Source organism: Vulpes lagopus, chromosome 4 (assembly GCF_018345385.1).
Source record: "Vulpes lagopus strain Blue_001 chromosome 4, ASM1834538v1, whole genome shotgun sequence".
NCBI classification, from domain to species: Eukaryota; Metazoa; Chordata; class Mammalia; order Carnivora; family Canidae; genus Vulpes; species Vulpes lagopus.
In genome coordinates, this window is record NC_054827.1 from 121,199,040 (window position 1) to 121,220,047 (window position 21,008).

The following is a 21,008-nucleotide window of genomic DNA, read 5'->3' on the forward strand; positions in this document are numbered from 1 at the left end:
GTCCTCACGCAGCCGCGTGCACATCCATGGAGCAGGGACAGCAACAACTGCAACCATGCACGCGTCAATGGCTGAGCGAGCGCCGCAGACACAACAGGGCTCCCAGTGATTCCACCTGCAAGGCTCAGGAGGTGCCGGGTCACCATGGGGGGAGCAGAGGGAAGTGGGCACAGACAGGGTGTCTGGGACCTAGGACGCGGCTCTGTGTCTGGAGGGAACGTCTGCCGTGTGAAAGCACACTCACACGTGTGCCCTGTTCTGCATGGGCAGAACACTCAAACGTCCTATTTAACCACACGTGTTGTTGTGACAACTGATTGGAGGCCACCCCAGCATGGAAAAGACCACATGTGCCGCAGGAGGCTGGCTCCCCAGAGGCTATGAAATAACCCCAAATAGTTTGAGTTCACTCATCTCTTAGGCAAGTTCCCGAATAATCCGCTCCTTCACAAAGGGAAGGGGAGGGACTCGGGGAGCCCCATGTCATTGTCTCCCACCTCGTGTGAGGAGCATGCTGGGCCTCTCAGTACCCCCGAGGGCAGGCCTGGTCGGTGAGACCCAAGGAAAGACACAGGTGGTCCAGAAGCTGGACCAGACACATAATCTGCCATGGATGCATCCCCTTCTTTACAAACAGCACGTCCCAATGTCCTACACGGAGCCGTTTCCTCCCCAGGTCCTAACACCAAGGAGATTAAAGGCCGAGCCACAGCTTGCTGACCAGAGGACACGGGACAGGAGCATCCCTAACCTGCATGGGTGCAAGGCTTGGAGGAACAAAGCTGACTAATGAAATAGGGTCCATATGCTCCATCCTGTGTTCTTTCAACGGGGCTGGTGGTGGGAAGGAGCCCAAGGGAGGAATTGGTTGTAGCTCTAGGCCAACCACTGTAAATGCACCTTCTTAGTGACATGGGGCCAACAGTGGGGGAAGTGGGGACCAGGGAGGCAGACCAGGGGAAGTAGGGACCAGGGGACCAGGGAGGCAGGGGAAGTGGGGACCAGTACCCTTTAGGCTGATGCCTGCAGTGCTGAGAGCACAGTGGGCAGAGGCCAGGCCTGAGGCTACCACGCCTACAAGCAGGAGCCCAGAGGGCCTTGAGGAGGCCACGGTACAGCCCCTTGAAAACAGGGAACAGAGGACCAAGAAAGCAGAGCCAGGAATTGGGTCAAATTGGACGCACGCTGTAACTAGAGGCCACTTGGACAGGAGTCATTCAAAGCTCAAAAAGCATTTAGATTGGAAAAGAAAAGAAAAATAGAAAGTCAAAGAGTAATCTAATAACTTAAGCTGCTATAGAAAAAAATTTAAGATCCAGAAGATTAAACAAGATGAGAGAAGAATAATTTTAATTCTCTGTGGCTCATTAGACTCCACCACACGGTACATGTTATTTTTGAGAAACTCTGGTGGTGGAATCTGCCACTACTACTCACGGAGGAATGCAGGACAGGCCCTGGCTCAAGACACCAAGTTGCCGCACGGTACAGACGCACCGCTGCTAAACACTTAGCACAGCACAGCCAGCAGCGAGGGGTCCGAGCAAGGCCCCCCGAGAACTTAGCAACTCTGCCATCACGCAGCTGGACCACCTGGAATCGCCTTGCCAAGCAATCCCCACGTGGAGAGCTCCCCGGGCAAAAGCTGTCATTTCACGCTCACACGATGCAGGCTCACACACAGACCCGCTCTCTCTGATTTGTGTCCAGTAACCGCAGCAATGAGGGGTAAAACCCCACAGATGTTAATTCTCCCTGAATTAACATGTAATCCCAACAGATTTCCCAATAGATGTTTTATTAGAACCAGACGAGCTGAAATGTAAAAGTTCACGTGGAAAACTAAACGTGAAATGCTGGGAAAACAAAGCAAACCAGAGCCAGGAGGTGGGGCCCGCCCCACCTGGCGCCACAGCACAAGGGCTCACAGCAGCCTCGTCCCCAGGACAAAAGGTGACAACTATGCAAGGCCAGCTGGAAAACCACCAGAGAAATGATCAAGTTGGGTCCCTTCTGGCTGAAATCAATCTCACCTGGACCAAAGGTTTAAATGTAAGAAAATCAAATCAGAGAAACTCTGGAAGAGAAGATGCAAGCTCAGAGCCCTGAGAGACAAGACAGATAAACAGCCGACACCAAACTGTGTGTGTGTGCGCGCGCAGGCGCACACACGAGAAGAGCCAGCAAAGTGGTGCGGGGGGAAGGGGGGGGTCAAAGGTACAGGCTTCCAGTTACAAGAGAAACAAGTCCTGGCATGAGGGGAGCCAGCTTACAACACTGTACTGCATACGTGACGGTGCCAAAGAGAATAGATCTTAAAAATTCCCATCATAAGAAAAAACTCATGGAACTGCATGTGGTGATGGTTTTCACAACGTATACAAACACCAACTCATCGTGCTGTGTACCTGCAGCCCATGTAACATGTCAACTGTACCTTGAAAAATTAAGATGAAAGTTAAAAAACACCAAAAGCTAGGTCAAAAGGCAAAATGTGGAGAAATACAATCCATTACACAGATGAAGGACTAATTCTTTTTATATTTGAGAGTGCCTGCATATCAAAATGAAAATGATCCAGAAACCAAAGAAAACTGGAGAACAGTGTGGCTAGTCACTAAGTGAGCTTAAGATGGCTCCTAACCATGGGTTCAGTTTCACCTACAATGAGCTAAAGGTGAATTTGAAGAACGAGCCACTTTATATGTACCTAAGGGGGTAACATCACAATCAGCAGGGTCTGAGGTACTTTCCTGCTCTATTTTATGGTTGATACAGGAGGTGATGACAAAATAACTTTTAAAATACCCTGTTAAGTATGAACACCAAAACATTCTTCCTCGGGCTTGTTTTCCTTGAGGCAATAAAGGCTAAACTGAGAGCTGAGGGCGATCAGAAGGTAATGGGACTCAAAGGAACTGAAAAAGCCTTAGGTGAGAGGCCAGATATGTAAAGACTCTGGGGCAGCAGAGTTCACGGCTGGTATGTCTGGGTTTAGGGGGAAATGGAGGGCCAAGGAGCATAGACTGTGTCCTGGGGGCAGTGAAGAACAAGGGAAGGTAGAGAAGACACCTCTCCTTCACAGGTCCATGGGCCCTGGTGTGTGCAGGGCGGCCCTGAGCTCTGCCCAAGGGAGGGTGCAGGTGGAAGGGGCTATGAGGGCAAGGGAGCAAACAGGAAGACTGGCCACAAACTGCAGACAGAGCAGCTGAACCCCATCAAGGGTGGTGGTGCTTTTGTTTCTCAAATAAAAGGTGTTTGGATTCCAACAACGCAGCCCACAGAGTGATTCTGAGCACCTGCCCTCCCAGGACACACAGGACAGCAGCGAGGAAGGGCGCCTGGCACCCTGCCCCAGGCCGAGCAGATGCTGTGGGCCGCAGCCTAAGCATGTAAGTGGGTGAGGGAAGACACTGTTGAGAACTTGGAAGTGAAAGGTGACCCATATGTTGACTAAAATCATTTTTTTTGAGACCTGGCAAATATTAATTTTTTTTTAAAAAAAGACTGACAGGGATCCCTGGGTGGCGCAGCGGTTTGGCGCCTGCCTTTGGCCCAGGGCGCGATCCTGGAGACCCGGGATCGAATCCCACATCGGGCTCCCGGTGCATGGAGCCTGCTTCTCCCTCTGCCTGTGTCTCTGCCTCTCTCTCTCTCTCTGTGACTATCATTAAAAAAAAAAAAAAAAAGACTGACAGATCAACCACTGGCCCTTTAAAAGTCCAGTGGAGAAAGAAACTAAAATTAAGGAAGGAAACTGCTAGGGGCACCTGAGGGTTCAGTGGTCGAGCATCTGTCTTTGGCTCAAGTCATGATCCTGGGGTCCTGGGATCGAGTCCTGCATTGGCCTCCCTGCGGGGAGCCCGCTTCTCCTTTTGCCTATGTCTCTGCCTGTTTATCATGAATAAATAAATGAAGTCTTTTTAAAAAATGAAGAAAACTGCTGAAGCATCTCCCATTCCATGCATTGTGCCCTACCACGCAGCTGCGCCATGACCCCGGCACACCTCGGGGAGGCCGGGGTGGTCTGCCCAGCAGGAGGCAGGCCGAGATGCACAGTGGCCTGAGCACACACCGGGGCAGATGAAGGGCAAGGTCCCCGTGGCTGCAAACCCACTCTCCCTGAAGGCACGCAGGCCCCGGGTGCCGGCGCTCAGGGCCTCACGGGCCCCCCCAGAGTTGGGGACAGTCATCTTGCCCCCAGGCTCCCCACACTGCGGGAGAAAAGGCTGAGGCTCCTTCCCACGGTCTCCTTTTGTTCCCTTCTGTTTTGTTTCTCATTGAAACCACGCGGATGGCCGCTGGGCCAGCGGAGCTCAGGGAGGGAACACGGGACACGAGGACCCCGAAGGAGCTGCTCCCGGACCCCGCGGGGGCAGGCCACACACTGTCTGAGGCCGTGGACTCGGCCATTTCCCTCCTGACAGCCGGATCTCGGGGAACACGCACATTCTTCAAAGTGGGGAAATCAGAGACAATTGCTGGCTGCATGAAGCACGTCAAGCCATAAGGTCTCCTAGCAACTCTGGATGAAGGCTCGCTCCCGAGGGGCATTGCAAAGGCACGTGGTGCGCACGCAGCGCAGGTGCTGCTCCGGTGGGTTTCAAATCCCGGCGCCTTCCACACATCCTCGCCCTCGATACCCACCATCCGAGTCTGAATTTCCTAACTCCACCTTCCAACTCACTCTGGAATTCTTCTCCAACATGGAAAACACATTTGCGAAAGGACTGATCTTGAGCGCCAGGGCTCCGACCTCAGCTCCAGGGCCAGTCAGGAGACCGGGAGGGCCTGTGCACCCAGCTCCCCGCCGGAGCCGCTCTCCCACTCTGACAAAGGAAGGAACAGATCTGCGGAGGCTGCGCACACGCCCCGTGTCAGCATCATGCTAGAGAATGTTCCCTGCGTCTTGACTGCTTTTGTTTTTTGTTTTCTCTTTCAATTGACCATTTTGAGTCAAAGAAATGCTTTCCTGGCGAGAAAAACTTCAAAGTCAGTTTCAGACTTGCTGAAGACTAGAAAAGCCACCACCTTTATACTGGCTGCATAAACATGCAGGTTGCGTGTTATAAATAATGTCAATACACCTTAAGAGGACAGTTTTAGAGCTAATTCTGCAATACAAAGTTTTAGCCCATTATCTCACCAGGACATCCCGTCCGAACCATAATCTCACACACTTTCAGTATGTAAATCACACCTCAAGGTCAAAGTCCTGGGCTTCCTGCCCCCGCTGGGACTGAGCGCCCTCCACAAACATACCTGCCGCCTGCTCAAGTCAGCCAGACCCCGACAAGCATGACAAGGCGCACAGACCACAAGGGACTTTACCTGGGTAGAGCTGATAAGAGCCACTGTGATGCCACTTAACCAAATACTTCCAACCATTCACCGAAAACCACCCCTCTGAATCCATACCAGGGTCAGCCGGCACAGCCCCCAGGGCTCCGGGCAAAGGCTCGGGCCACACACAGAGACATTGTTCCCAGCTCACGCTCCCCAAGGAGGCCGGTTAGCACACTCCCCAGCGACCCCAGTCCGCAGCCACAGCCGGCGACAAAGGCAATTCTCCCCCTTCAGGCTCCTGCAGAGGAAACCAATAGTGTACTCAACACAAAGCATCATAGGAGCCGCATGCATAATTCACAGCAAGACCTTTAGCCCGCTGAGGCTGGGGAACTTGAATTATTTAGGCAGGCAGAGCTGGGCTGCTGGAGCTGCTGGCTCACGGGAGGCCTGAGTGCCTGAGTGCCCGAGGGGAAACCCTCAGCAGAGGCTTCCCACCGGCTGCTCGCCTGGCGGTGCACTTTCTGAGACCAGCGGTGGGGAAGGAAACAGGAAATAGCTTTTCATGATAATTCTGAGGCTTTTAAACATGTATTTTCCAACGGATCTTAATAGTTTTTTTAAACCCCATAAACACAAAGGCCTGTCTTTTAAAAGTGAGAACAAAGAGTTCACCAAAAACTTCAGGCTCTCAGGAACAAGTATTTAGTTGGGTCAGAAAGCACCACATTGTTTGGTTCCCCTGAAGCTTTATTTACAAAACCTGCAGAGGGCAGGGTGAGACTGGGGCTGATGTTGCTTCCCCCCTCCCCCGCCCGCCCCGCCCCAAATTATGCTGGTGCACTGTCCCACAGGCTTCTCCAGCGCCAGTGACCACTCTGCTCCAAGAGGGCAGAGAGAGGAAGCCTGGCATAGCTGGTCCTGCCTTCCCGTCAACAGTCGCCTGTGAGGCAGCGGAGTGTGGGAGACGGCTCTGCTCAGCTCTGCTCCTGTCTGGCCCCCGTGTCTCTGGGCCCCGGGCTTTCACGCACATGAGGCCAGAGCAAGTGAAGATGCCAGCATCACCGGAGCCACAGCTGGTGCAGTGGGCTCCGGAAGGCAGAGCCCTCAGTGCCAATGAGTCAGATGGGGGGATGCCTAGGCTGCTGAACCCCCAGGTGTGTGCAAACCTCTTCACCTGCACTCAAGCTGCCCCTTTCCGCAGGCTCTTTGTGCTATCATCTGGGGGGCACCTTTTTATTTTCATACCCTTTCAAACTTGCAGAAAGTTTACAAGAATAGTAAAAGGAACTCCCATACATCCTCTACCCAGATTCACCAGACATCTACCAACATGCTGCCCTATTTGCTAGATCATCCTATCTCTCCCCCTCTTTCCCATCCTCTTTCTCGACACAGACACACACACACATTCCGAACTGTTGGACATTTAGTTGGAGATGGCACCTCTCTTGGCCCCAGATACTTCAGGGTGCATTTCCGAAGAACGAGGACATTCTCTTCCACAACCACATACAATTACCAAACTTGGGAAAAGCAGCACAGTCCAATGGCATCAAGGATGTCCTTCCTAGCTACCTCCCCAGCATGGCCCAGGATGGAACACAGGATCACAGAGCTGTTGTGTCTCTTTACAAACTCCTGGCCTTCGTATTCCCAGATTTCCACCCAGGCCAGTTATCTTGTAGACTGCCCCTCAATTTGGTGGGAATCCTCAGGAAGTGACATGTCCTTCTGGGCACATCTCCTGAGGAAGCACATAACATCGGTTTATTGCAGTCCTGGTACTGTCTAGGTAGGGCACCAGCTTTCCCCTCCAGGGGGCTGCTGCCTCCTTTGTGGGATGACAGATGCATCTGGTTCCCCATCCAGCAAGCAGCCACCACCCCTCCTTCACTTCTAGTCGGTATTCCACCATGAGAAAGAGCTTTCCTTTCTTCCCAATTTTTACAAGTTCATTTATCTATATGAGGAGGTGCTCAGTGGAATTTTATTTTATTTAGTGGCTAAGCCACTGAATAAAATAAAAGCCATAAATATCTGGTTTTTTTTTTTCTTTCTTCTTTTCTGTATGTTCTGCCTCCCTTCTGGCTGGCCCTGGTGTCCTTCTGGGGAGCCCGTATCACACTCTGAGTGTCTCCTGATTTTCCAGTGTGCTTTCCACACTCCAGCCCAGCAAGTGACGCTTGGCTCCAAGGATAGCTGGTTCCTTTAACTGAAGAGTGGTATTTAGGTACTAAGATCTGCACATGAGGGCTGCTTGCTGCTACTGGCAGGTTTCCCTGCTCCCAGGACTTTCTGGCAGACAGAGCTAGGAAATAGATACACAGGCACGCAGACATCCATGCATCTCCACATTTACCTGTATGTCCACTATGACCATGAGTTCATACTGACACCTGTGACCCAACCCCAAGTGCATTCTCCTTTCCTATATTTTAACTCCCTCTCAACCATGGGGAACTGGGCTCCCACTGTCCTGGACTGTATTTACTCATTTGCTCAACCAGAATACACCCGGACTCTCTACAAGATAATTTAAGAACTCACTCATATCACTGCAAAAACAAAACCCACTAACTAGGGTCAATCTTGTTTGTAGTCCTTTTTTAGATAGGATATACAGAGTCAATTGCACAGTCATAAGTGTTTGACTGAATTAAAACTCAGTGAGTTTTAAAATCATGTCACCTATCTTTTCAAACCTGAGTTTGCTCACCAAGTGCACTTGTTCACTCTTCAAGCCAAGCAGGCCTTGAGAATGCCTGCCACCGGGTCAGTATAATGGTGAATGAAATTCAGCTGCAGGGAGGAATACAGGTGGAGACTCAGGGCCCCAGGAAGGTTCTTCAGTCTCCAGGTGGCCTGATGTGGTAACTGCATGGGTCCGAAACCTGCCTTGATTTTCTCATTAGGGCAGAAGCTAACATTTGCAGGGCTTGGGGCTAGAGTATTAATAAAGGACTTCATACTATGTACCTAAATATTGAAAAAGCACCAGGGGAGCTATCATACTCTTGAATAAGCTATATTCTTTTAGCCTAACTTCAAACAACCTGGAAGACCAGATCTGAATTTAGAATCTGGAACTTGCGGGCAGCCCGGGTGGCTCAGCGGTTTAGCGCCGCCTTCAGCCCAGGGCCTGATCCTGGAGACCCGGGATCAAGTCCCACATCAGACTTCCTGCATGGAGCCTGCTTCTCTCTCTGCCTCTCTCTCTCTCTCTGTGTCTCTCATGAGTAAATAAATAAAATCTTAAAAAAAAAAAAAAAAAAGAATCTGGAACTTGCCTGAGTTCTGCACTGAGATATAGCTGCATGGGGGTGGAGGGCCTGCCTCCCCCCCCACCCCCCTGTCTTCTCTTCCCACCCCAGCTCCACCCCTCCAGCCATGCATCCTAGTCTGTCCCATCATCCCTACCATAGCAGTCACCCTTTGGACCTAGGAATGTTCACTTCATTCCCCAGTTACCAACAAATTTAAAGCAGCAAGGCCGTTTTTCTGGAAGAAATCAGACATGGAATCTTTTTGAATGGGCCGGTTTGCCTGGGGAAGGAAGAGGGGACAGACCAGATCAGGTGGGACAGAACCCAGGCCGGCAGCATTCTGTTCCACACTGGGCAGCCAGCCCAACTCCTCTCTGGCCATTAACTGTGGAGCTCTACTGATCATCAGAGCACAATTTTAGAACCCCTACAAGTACTTCCTCAAGACATGTCTAGAAACTATAGCTCTAAGTCAATCACCCAGTTTACAGAGGAAGTTGCTGAGGTCAGAAGACCTCCTGTACCCCCAGACTGTGGCCAGTGATGGTGCCAAGCCCACGGGCCTGTGCTCCACAGTGAGGCCTCTGGTGCCTCCCCTGTCAGATCACATAGCTCTGGAGAGAAGGCAAAATGCCCCGCAATTCTTATGGAAGCTCGGGGGCACGAAGACATGTGGGCCCAGACAGGAGAAATCTAAATTCCGAGCCTTTCCTGCAGTCAGTACTAGAAGTCTGATTTATCACCGTTCTGGCAGAGCAGAGCAAGACACACTTTCCACGTCTGAAATGACACAAGTCCTTCTGGAGAGTGAAATGCCAAGCAGATGGGGTAAAATGCTGCAAGAGCTCGCGAGGCCACGTGAGTGGGCAGAGCAGTAACCGAAAAGGGTCAGTGTGGGAAGTGTGAGGCGACATGCGGAGATGGGCACATCTTGTCACTTGTCACACTGAATTTTCAGGATTCTGGTCTCAGAGCCTTCACTATGACCACAAGTGGCTGGCAGAATAAAGGTGGCATCTAACCATAGGGAGCCTGTGTCACCAAAAAGGGACATAGGGCATTTTCAAAGATTAACCCTCATCAAATTCATTTATTACACTGGCTTGAACCTCAAAAATATGCCTTATTCACTTATTAGGTCATTCTTTGTGAAATTAATTTATTTCACTCGAGTGAATAAAACATGTAGGCTTTATGAAGGTGTTCTTCTTTTATCTTTGTGCCAAGGGCCACACATGAAGGGCAGATCGTCCATCTGCAGCCTGTCCCTGTCCATAGGGCACTGCCCAACGCAAGAGCCCAAAGACCCTAGATGCTGCTCACCCTTCCCACAGCCGCAGTAAGACCACTCATGCAGAGTACTCGAGGCACAGCCAGGAGCCCTGGGCCTGTGCTGGCTGATGCGGGACAGGTGGAGACCAGGTGGGAGAACACTTCCCAACAGGCCAGGGGCTGGAGCACTGGCCCTCAAGGAAGCAAAAGGATGGAGCATTCACATTCCTGCAGCAGGCACCTCAGAGACAGTGCTTGGGGACCACTCCTGGGAGTGGAAGAAAGGTACTGGTGAGACGAAGGAGAAGCCCCACTTTCTAAGGCAGGTGTAAACCCTGCAACCGTAAGCCGGGGTTTCCTGGGGCAGTTATGGTGTCACATAATTTTAATGAAGATAGCAAGCATGGTAGATATAAAACTAAACACAATGGAATATCTACACCTCTTCTATGGCTTCCAAAGAAAACTAAAAAGTCATTTGTCTAAAATTGGGTTCCCAAAATCTGGTCACATGCTGGTCCCATGTTTCCTGGGGGCTGCAGCCCCCTGGTTGCAGAGAAAGCTGGGGCTTACTTGCTCTGCCTCCAGTAGCAGGGAACTGCAATGCGCCCAGAGCCGTGGCCAGCAGACTGTCCAGGGTACCAAAGCCTGAGCTGCCCACCTCACAGGCTGGCCTCAGGGAATCCGTCAAGCCTGAATCTTCTACAGAATAAGCAGATGACCAAGGCTACACTATCCAGCGAGCCCATTCTCTAGGTTTTCTTCCTAAAACTGGGGGAAACATTCAAGAAGAATAGGAGGTAAATGGGCCACTTCTGGTTCTCATTCATTGGACAGATATTTGTTGAAAGTCTACTCTGCGGCAAGCTCTGTCCTGGGAGCCAGAGTCTCTAGCCCAGCTCCAGTTGGCACAGGTGTGTTGGCTCACAGTGTGGGTTCCTAAGTCATGCTGCCTGGTGAATGAGAGCTCCAATCTTCCCAGCTGGGCAAGGGACTCACCCTTCTATAAGACTGTGGTAAAAGTCACAGACTGATATCACAGGGGTACTGCGAGAATGCCCCTCCTTACTGAGTTTTGTAACAAATACTGCCAGGCACATAGGAGGCATACAGTAACATTGGTTGGATAAGTGGGTCATGTATCCCAAATATGAGCTAATGATGTGGTACAGGCTAAAATGCACACAAGCTCAAATTATATGTATCTTGCGGTTTTAATGCACAATTCATGAAACATTTTTTCTTTTAGAAAATTTAAACATAAATCTAAAATCTCTATTAATCATTACCTAAAATCCCAGCCCTATCTCCCCTCCCCAGAGAAACCCCATCTTATTAATTTGGTGTTGATCCTTCCAGATATTTTTTTAATGCTTTTACCAGCATATATATGTTCCCACAGAAACAATGTGTATTGTTTAGGAAAACTACTAACTATCTTTCTGAATTCCATTAGTTCCAAAAGGCCTGGCCATGTGATTGATGTGCTTGAGGCTTTCCATTTTGATGCTAGTATCATTTAAGAATAATAGTTATTTGAAAAAAAAAAAAAAAAGAATAATAGTTATTTGGTTTTCTCCTCTTCAAATTTTTTGAACTTCTTTCTTTTTCTTGCTTTATACTATTGGCCAGAATTCCCAATACAATGTTACATAGTTACTGAGATAGGGAACATCCTTGCCTTAATCCTGGCTCTCATGAGAATGCTTCTAATGTTTAACCATCAAGTATAATTTTAAAAATCAAGAGTGGGCAATTCTATCAGATACTCCTTTAGCTTCTACTGTGATAATCATATGGTTTTACTCCATCACTCTATTAACACAGCACAGTCTGTTCATATGCCTATGATATTTCACTACCAAATGTAAGCCCCACAAAGTCAGGGACCCTGTTTTTTTTTTTTGCAAATGGATCTCCAGTGCCCAAAACCATTTTTAGAAGAAAGCAGGAGAAAGTAGCAGCTCAAAATATACTTGCTAAATGAATAAATGGTTAGTTTCTGCTTTAGTATTTCCTTAATCTTAATTTACACTTATTTTTCTGTTGTGTTTTCCTACCTGATGTTGAAAGCTTAAGCTCCTGTATTTTCTAACTGTTCATTTTTATAATATATACATTTAATGCTATAAAATTTTCTCTTTAAACCACTTTGGCTATACCCCATGGTGTTAATATGTAGCACCATAATTGTGAAGCAGTTCTAAATTGTATTGTAATTTCCAGTTTAATTTTCTCCTTGGCCCACAGATTATTTACAAGCATAGTTTTGAATTTTCAAATGGGTGGGTTATTTTTTGTCTTTTTGTGATTGACATCTATTTAATCACAATGCTGTCAGGAGATGTGCTCTGTCTGCTATAAATATTTTTTAAATCTGTAACAATTACATCTTGGCATAGGATATAGTCAACTTTGGTGAATATTTAGGATACCTTTAGGGAAAAGTATATTGGGCACAAAGTTCTATTTATACCTGTTAAATTTTATTGTTTTATTTATTTATTGTTTTATTTATTGTTTTATTTATTTATTTATTTATTTATTTATTTATTATTTTTACCAGCTTGATCTCTTAGCTTGTGAAAAAGGTATATTACAGTCTCTTCCCAGGAGTACATGCCCACTGGTATTGTGGTCCATCTAAGTCTGCTTCATAAATGAGATGCTCTATTTTTGGTGCATAGAGCCCCTCTACTTGCATTTGTTTTCACTTTGAAGTATTTTGTCTGGAAAAAAAAAAAAAGAAGTATTTTGTCTGAGATTCATATTCTCATACCAGTTTTTCTTTCTTAGTATCTGCCTGTGCTATCTTCTTTCATTTAAGTATTTCAATCTGCCAGTGTTGTTTTAAAATTGGATTTTTAACAGTCTAAGTGGAGAGTTTACACCATTTGATGCTTGCTTTCCCATTGATCTTGAAATTGTCTTACTGAGATAGGGAACATCCTTGCCTTAATCCTGGCTCTAGGCCCCGTCCTAGGCTCCTTCTCTGCCCAGTCCCTCTGGGCAGTAATACTGAATGCAGTGTGCAGTTATACTGAAATGTGATCAGAACCACAATAGCGACACTAACAGCAGCAGCTGGGTTGTCACAGCTTATGATTACATGCCAGGTGCTGCTCTCAGTGCATGGTGTGCATTAACTCACTTACTTCTCATGAGAACTCTGTGCACTAGGTCCTGGGACTGCACCATGCAGACAGCAGAGCTGAGGCACACTGCCAGGAGCAGAGGTCTGTGGGGATGTGACCTGACCGCATGTCCCACTGCCTCTCCCACTCTAGCCCCCACTCAGCCCAAAGATTTGAGACTTGCCTTTCCTGTACTATCTCGAAGTCTTCAAACTTACCAAGGCATTCAAGTCCACTGACAGGCTGATGACTCCTGAACTTTCTGCATTCTTTATCTGTTTATGCCATCTACACAGCATCTCCCCCAGGACATTGAGTGAGTACCTCAAAAATCCGAGGCCCAAAGCAGAACTCCTGTGATTGCCCCACTGTCCATTTCTCCCCATCCCACTCCTTCCCATGCCTGCAAATGCCATGAACATCCCATACGTGCCAAAGTGAAAACCCGGAAGTTGGCTTTGGGATGGTGTCTCCTCACTCCATGCTACCCCAACAGACACACAGTCATTCTCTCTCAGGTTCCCTGTTGCACCCAGCTACCCGTTCTGGGCCTCTCTTGTCTCCTCTTGTCTCGACAAACCCACACTCGGGCTAAGCTCAGTTCACATGTCAGGCCCAGCTTTGCTTGGCCATGTCCACCTCTGCCTGGGTCGGGCCCTACACCTCTGCCACCCCAAAGGGCATCACAGCTGACCACAGTCAGTCAGCTACCCACAGGCAGGCGTGGCCTTTCCATTGGCTTCTCTCTGATGTGATGGGTCACCTTATACACAAATCCTCAGAAAGTTGAATACGTTGCAGGCTTCTCCCTCACCTTTGTTTGGACAATCGAACCCATTTGAGGGTGACATATTAGTCTCAAAAAATCTCAGTTAATCCTGGTTTTAGATATGGAGACCAGTCATCTAAAATCTAAAAGAAACAGTTTTTTAAAAGACAAACCAAGCCAAATTTAGTATTTACTCCTGGGGGAGTGACCTCAAGATTTTTATAGAGCAAGGCAGTAAGTGGCTACATGACAAAGATGATACATATATATTACAAAACAAGTTTTAAACCCAACAGTCTTAATGTCAATGGCTGTTTGTGGCTTTATAATCACATTTCCAGGGAAAGTGTCACACAGAAGTGCTAGATCTCGACTAGCTCAGGCAGAAGCGAAGATGATTGGAATACAGTAGTGACGTACAAACTGGCTCTAAGAGGTATGAGAAAATGCACGGGCCCTGAGAGCAGGAGTGATCCTGAAGATACACAAAACAGACTACACCGCAGATCTCACAATGCTCCAATAGTGACAGTAATTACAGCACGAAGTGTCGACCCAATGATAGACAAAGAGGCCAATGGAACAAAAGACAGAGGCCAGAAACAGACCCGCAAATATAGGATTACCTGATAAAGGCGCTGCTTCAATTCAGTGAGGAGAGGATCGGCATTGTAACACCTGGGGCGGGGCCAGCTGGACCTCAAGTGGGACAGACAAGGCTTGTCCCCTAGGTCACTTCATGCATAAGAAGCTGCCTCCAGATGACCCGAGATTTCGAGGGGAAACACTAAAACAATGGTTTTTACCCCCACAGTCAGGGGCAGGGCAAGGCTTACTCTAAAAGGACAAAGTATCATCAGAAAGGAAAAATGACAAATTGGATGATAGTAAGATAAAATCTTGGTCAGAAAAAGACACCACTAGAAGAATGAAGAGGGAAGCTGCAGAGAGGCTTACCTGCATACACAAATTCAAGACAAAACTTATTTCTAGGATATATTTTTGAAATTTCCTACAAATAATAAGGAAAGACAGACGATCTGATAGAAAAATGAGTGAAGGTCTTGCACAGGCACTTCACAAAGAGGATATCCAAGTGGCCAAAAACACAAAAAGGTGCTCAATTCATTAGTCATCAGGAAGCTGCAGGGAAGAGCTACACCACAACCCCATGCCCCATATTCCCTATTTGATGGCTCATCTGAAAACAGTGTGAAGAGCAGAGAGGATGTGGAACACCCAGAATTCCCACACATGCTGGGCAGTGTATATATAGGAAAACTGTTCTGGAACACTGATGTACTACAGCTCTATACACACCAGCACCAGAGCCAACCTGTCTCAGCAGCAGTGTTCATAGATGCTCGCCTCGAGGCCCACATACCACTGGCAATGGCCAAAAGCCAAAACCCACTTAAATGTCCCCAGCAGTCTTGTGGGATGGCACATGGCAATGACAATGACCGGTTATTGACATGCACATGTATAAAACTCACAAGCCTCATATTGAATGACAGCAGCTGGACACTGAGGCGGGTAAGCAGTATGAACGCATCATGTTTAAGTTCAAAAATAGGCAAGATTAGTGGTGGACACGTGTCAGCCACCAGGCTAGGGGTCCGCTTTGGAGTCAGGGTCGCTTTTGGGGTCAGGAGCTGAAAGGGGGTACAAGGGGCTTCCAGGTGTTCACTCTGTGAAAAGTCCTCAGGCCATTTGCTGCTAGTGCGTGTGTACTGGCAGCATGTGGCTGAAGATGAGTAGTAAAAAAAAACACATCTGAAGTATCTGAATGAAATAGTATCATGAAATGTGAGATTAGAAGAGAGAGCAGCTTTTCTAAATTAGTATCATTTAATGTGAAATGTAACTTTGTATAATGAAATAAATTATTCTAATTAGACTGTTTTATTGACATTTCTTTCTAGAGCTGTTATCTACAGTTCATATTATTTCAAATTGGCCAAAACTGAGTTTTGGTACTTGTGGTTAGGAACAAAAATGGGGAGCTGTCATAAGTGAGGACTGTCTCATGTGTCTTCTAAGTGGATGTGTCCACTGGGTGGGGAGGAGTTGCAGGTAACTATGCATCTGTGCTCTTGCATTTCCCAGCTGGGGAATGCAAGTACTGGGGATAGTGACCAGCACACGCAAGTACTGGGGATAGTGACCAGCACACGCAATCTGCCGGAGGGGACAATGGTGTGCCCTGAAAGAGCACAGGTCTGAGAATGGAGAGGCCAAGTGTGAGCAAGGCTGGCAGAGAGGGCCGAGGGCACATTGCACACAGGGTAGGGGCTCTGGTTCCTCGCCTCCTTCCTGCCACCAGCAGGAGACACGCAGGGATCCTGGCCAGACCCAATCTGAGGCCAAGCCTTTCCTCCCAAATTCCAGCCATTTCTCCACAGTGAGTTCTTACAGATCAATCACTGCTGTGTCAGTGAACTGGAGTTTGGTTAATGTGAACTCAGAGGGGTGCCTTTTTAAAGCCGGGGAAAGAGGACGTTATGTCAGTACTGTCAGATATAGCCACACTTAAAACATACATAAGAGCTTCTCAGCACCAAGAACTGTGGCAAGTGAGGGCCACCCAGATCTGCTTCTAGCAGTAGCAAGACACTGACTGCTGATACACCTGAGTTGAAGCAAGGGACCACCCGTCCTGTCCATGTGCAGCATAGTGGGCGAGTGCACCCACTGCTGTCAGGCCGTGAGGCTCAGATGACCTCCCCCCTGGCCTGTCCACCTATGGGGCTGGCTGTCCACCTGTGGCCTGGGAGCCACCTGCTCACAGGGAGGACTGCACGGCTGCAAGCACATGAAGCACCCAGGACAGCCTATCCCAAGGGATGCACTCGGACCCCTGGTGTTGGTCCGTATGGTATCAGACAAGCCAGAAGTCCCTCCTGAGGAGGCAGGCTCCCCCAGATTCCCTCCAACCAGAGAAGGGCACTTCCTGGGGCCCCGTGTATTAGTTCCTAGAGAAGACTGGGTAGTGGTGGAGACACAGGATGTCCCCCACATGGGAGAAAAAGCCTAGTTATGAGGGCCACAGGAGACCCATTTCTGGTAGAGTCAGGGCAAGAGTTCCTCATTCATTTCACTAGTTCATTCTGCAGCCACAATAAATTCTATCAGAATGTGAAGGTAATTCAAGCTTCCTGGATTCCAGAATTAGGTGTTTACTCATTCACTGGCTGTTCTCAGTGCCTATTACTGAGCCAGTCCTGGGCACACCAGGGACTGGGCTGGGGTGATGAGAACCCACTCTCTCTAAGTTGTGAAGGCAGTTTTTATCCTAGAGGTAAATGGAAATTACTGAAGTTCTTTGTGCAGGAAAGAACTTTGATGTGATCTGAGTTTTGTTTAGAATTTTAGAGACACAGTGATAGGCCATGATGGAGCAACTGGGACCAGACTTCCTGTCGTGCCACATGTTATAAAAAATTAGGCAAAGTAGACCAACAATAGCTCTCAAAAACTGGACCATAGTCACTGTAAGACTCTGATTCCTGATGGAGAAGAAATCAGTGGGATGAGTCCTGAGGCTGCCCAGCAACCTGTCAGCAGGCGGCACACACAGTGCAGCACAGAAAATGCGGCACATGGACAGGACGGGTGGTCCCTTGCTTCAGATTCAGACCTGAATCAACAACGGCTCTCTCACTGAGCTGAAGAGATAGCCACCAGACTCAGTGCAGCCTAGGGTGGCCAGGATCTGTAGGGGCTGCAAGAGTTAGTGGCAATAGAGCTGCAGGGAGCCCACAGGAGACCCTGGGGCCTGCTGCTGAGTTCTGGTTTGTGTGGGCATGGGGTGAAACCCCCACGAGGCTGGGCAAACAGTAGCCGGGGAGCTGCAGGCTGACCTGTTCCTATAGCTCCCGGGGTTAGGAGATCTCAGAGTCCCAAGGAGTTCTGGTTGGATACCTGCTCCACAAAGGAGACTCCACCTGTGATAGGCTTATGTAGTGCAGCTAAACCACCCCACAGTAAAAGCTACCCTTAGACTTGCCCAAAAAAACCTAAAAACCAGCTTCAGAGGATCAAGCCAACCCATAAGTAGCTTAACTGCCTATTAAACAAGCTTCTGTACTCTTCAAAGGAAGATGACAAAATGTGGCACCAGTGGAAAATCTCTAGACATGTGAAGATGCAGAAAAATATGATTGGTAACCAGTCATCAGAGTAGACTCACGAATGCCAGTGATGGTGAGTTAGCAGCCGAGGATTTGAAGCCACATAGAGATGCTGCACACATGCTCACGGGAGTAAGGCAGGTAGGGATGTAGTCAGGACAGAGGGGAAGGGCTGGAGAAGCGACAGAGCCATTGCTGAGACAAAGTCATAGCCTTGGAAGCTGGGAGGCCACAGGACACACTGTAATGTGTGTTAGACACCGTGGAAGAAGAGATCAGGGAACTTAAAGATGGAGCCAAGGAATCTATCAACTGTGAAGTGTAGCAGAGAAAAAGTAGGACTAAAAATGAATGTTTTGCCAGGGTGGTCAGAAAAGCTCCAGGGGCCTAAAGCTTTTGTGATTAAGAGATACCCGACCCTGGGCAGCCCAGGTGGCTCAATGGTTTAGTGCCCCCTCAGCCCAGGGTGTGATCCTGGAGACCCGGGATGGAGTCCCATGTCGGGCTCCCTGCATGGAGCCTGCTTCTCCCTTTGCCTATGTCTCTGCCTCTCTCTCTCTCTCTGTGTCAACATTGGGTTGCAGGTGCCCCTTTGGATCACTGTTTGTATCCTTTAAAAAATTAAAAAAAAAAAAGAGATACCCGATCCTCACAAACCCCAAGCAGCATGTACACAAACAAAACCAAATCAAGAGTCATCATAATTAAATTGTTGAAAACCAGCAATAAAATCTTAAAAGCCTTCGATGTGGTATGCCTGGATACTTGACCTTCTTACAGTTTCTCTAGCTTGGGGACGGGGGAGTTTTCCTAATTTGCACAAAAATTACTCAGGACAGCCCTTGGGAAAGGCCTTGAGTACCCCTGACCTCAAGGTCCATTTTCAAATCTTTCCTTTAAATTATTCTGGCCAACCAAGTTTTCGGCCCCATCTATAAAATGCTTTCTCTCAGCAACTTTATAAATACTCTAAGAGTGAACCTATTAAGATGTTCAGACAATTTTGAAAGTCCTTTGGTAAAAAACTTCTAACATTCAAAATATTATTTCAGTAGACTGTTCACAAAAGGGTAACACAGACTGAAAAACGCTCACGTTACAAGTGTATAGTTTTTCACAAGTGAATGCAGCCCTGGAACCAGCTCCCGGAGCAGCTCCTCGATCAAGAGGCAGGACCTGAGCAGCCCAGGAGCTACCCACATTCCGGATGCGAACACACAGCTTACAAAAACAGTCTGCACACCCCACTCTTTTTACACTACAGTTTCATAAGAGAGCAAAGTAATCAATTCCCTTGGGGTAGGAAGGATACACGCCTGCTGCCAGACAGGGCCTCTGGGGGGAGGGGGAAATAATACAGGAGGGGCACACGGGGGACCTCCACTGTGATTTTAATGCTCTAGAAAAAGGGTCTAAAGCAAATATGCCCAAATGTTCACATATTAGTTCTGGGAGGTAGGTCTGTGCTCACTGGCTTTATTACTTTAAAATTCTGTTCACTCAAAAAAAATTCACAGTAGAAATAATTACTAATAGGGACGCCTGGGGGGCTCAGTCGGTGAAGCGTCTGCCTTCGGTTCAGGTCATGATCCCAGGGTCCTGGGATCGAGTCCCACGCTGGGTTCCCTGCTCAGCGGGGAGTCTGTTTCTCCCTCTGCCCTCCCCCAGCTTGTATTTTCTCTCCCTCTCAAATAAATAAATAAAATCTTTTTTAAAAAAAGAAATAATCACTGGGGCACCTGAGTGGCTCAGTGGTTAAGCATCTCCCTTTGGGGGATCCCTGGGTGGCGCAGCAGTTTGGTGCCTGCCTTTGGCCCAGGGCATGATCCTAGAGACCCGGGATTGAATCCCACATCGGGCTCCCGGTGCGTGGAGCCTGCTTCTCCCTCTGCCTGTGTCTCTGCCTCTCTCTCTCTCTCTCTCTCTCTGTGTGACTATCATAAATAAATAAATAAATAAAAATTTAAAAAATAAATAAATAAGAAAGCATCTGCCTTTGGCTTTGGCTCAGGGCATGATCCCAGGATCCTGGAATCGAGTCCCTATCAGGCTTCCTGCAGGGAGCCTGCTTTTCCCTCTGCCTCTGTCTCTCATGAATAAATAAGTAAAATTTAAAAAACAAACAAATAAATAAATAGTTGCTGGTAAAAACTCTCTCCAAATATCTTATAGAACTGGAAAGAAATAAGCACATTGGACAGCATCTTGGCAGAAAGCAAGGCTGCATGCTTCCCCAGACTAAAATCTACAGTCTGACTAGTGTTTACAGATATTTAGTACTTCATACCCTATAAATACACTATGTTATTCTGGGTATAATTTTTCAGTTCTAAAGCAAACCATAACGAATATGATATATTAAACCAAAATAAAGAGTTTTGGTTAAAACAGCCCCTCTCACACAGCAAATTACAAATTAACATTCCATCTCTACTATTTAGCAAACATTTCTGAAAAATGTTCAGTTAGGCTACACTGCTTTTCTGATGCAGATAATGTGAAATCACTAAAACTTTGTACAAAAATATGGCATTACTCTGAAACCTTTTACATCTCCCTTTCTTTTTCAAATTGTATAGAATGTAGTTCCATTTGCCAGGAATACTAAAGATTACACCTTCTAGTCTGCATCAAGGTGGGCACAGGTCAGCCCCCAGCTACACCATCAGCAAGGGTCACCTCCCATACGGACTCCAGGCAGCCTGACTCTGCACCGCACAGCAATGCCCCAGATCCACCAAATGCCAGAGGAGGACACAGACAGAGACATAGTTGAAGAGGGCATGCCCCAGAGGGCGGCCCGGGAGCTAGGCTAGCCCAGCCCTGGGGGTGGGAGCCCAGGGAATGCTAGTCATGGAATTCTGATACGTGTGCAGTTTCACAAGAGTCAGTTACTTCCAGTGAACAAGGAGAAGCAACAGGAGTTTATCTGTGAGTTGCATTTACTTTCATGCAGGATGATGTTAGGGAGAGGCTCTTCAAATCCCAAACACCTGAAATAATAAGAGTCACTTCTAGAAATTCAAGTTTACTACAAACTCAGAGCCTTGAGACAGACCCACAAGGAGAGCTAAAGGTTGGATTCTGGTGGGAGGAAGGAGAGAGCCCAGGCCTGGAGATGGCAAATGGAGGTTCTCCACTGGATCTG

At 48.0% G+C, this 21,008-nt stretch overlaps 1 protein-coding gene across 5 annotated transcripts in view; it reads right to left on the reverse strand.

The window, feature by feature from the left end:
- Positions 1–21,008, reverse strand: part of RGS12 (regulator of G protein signaling 12) — a 119,061-nt gene that overhangs the window by 21,290 nt on the left and 76,763 nt on the right. The gene's annotated exons all lie outside the window — the stretch shown is intronic.